A 1,094-nucleotide genomic window follows, 5' to 3' on the forward strand; every position below is an offset into this window, starting at 1 on the left:
ATATTGAAACTATACCTGGCATCTGGTTCTTACCTCAGGGTCATAAAATTAAGATCACCCACACTTTCCCCTTACATAAGACATCTCTATGGACTAATGACTATCACCCTATTAACCAGTCATGGGAGCACTGCCATGCATTTGGTATTTTTAACTTTGGGGGTGCTATCACTCACCATAGCAGAAGACCTGGTCCCCTCTAAATAAGCTGTAGATGAACTTGGATTTTATTTCTGCCAAATCAATTGTAGAAGTTGAACTTATATTGAATATTCTGAACTGGCATTCCAATCATGAGGTGTTTATTAATTCATGCTTGATGGACATAATAATTAATCAATAGGTGCATACGTCCACGCACGTACACTCACTTCCAAGAACTACTTCCGATTAAATCGGCAAACCCTCCATCCCCTCATCTCTGAACTTATTACCAATCCAGGTCAATGTGCCCTTGCCAAACCCCAAAAACAAGAGACTAAATGCAACCCAGTCAGAGCCCAAAAACCACATTTTAACCATGAATATCCCAACAGCTACCCTTCAATTGATGTAATTTTCCTAAAATATTCTTAAGACCCTCCTACTAAATTAAAGTTCCATTTCGTATAATAAATATAATAACTAAACTTTCACCCTAATACTAGTGTAGTACATTGAACATCCCCCTCTGAAAGTGACATCCCACATATTATACCCTAAATCAGTTATACCCTAACTATAAATATTCTCTCAGTCAAGCCTCTGTCAATTCAACTTTAAAGACTAAATTTCCAGAACTGAAAATTACTATTCATAATGACTTTTTCCCTTCATATTTTAATCTTACACGTAAGTATTTTTGCAGTTAATGTTGCTTAATTATTAAAAGCAGGACACTGAAAATGTCTAGATGGGTCTTCACAACCCCATAAACAAATAGGTTTGGCCCTGGCCTTTCTATTAACTCTTAGTAAGATTACACATGCAAGCATCCCCGCCCCAGTGGAAATGCCCTCTAGATCCCCCAGATTAAAAGGAGCAGATACCAAGCACACACAAAGGCAACTCAAAACAGTTTGCTCAATCACACTCCCATGGGAAAGAGCAGTGAT

Source organism: Mandrillus leucophaeus, unplaced genomic scaffold (assembly GCF_000951045.1).
Source record: "Mandrillus leucophaeus isolate KB7577 unplaced genomic scaffold, Mleu.le_1.0 Scaffold276, whole genome shotgun sequence".
Lineage (NCBI taxonomy): Eukaryota > Metazoa > Chordata > Mammalia > Primates > Cercopithecidae > Mandrillus > Mandrillus leucophaeus.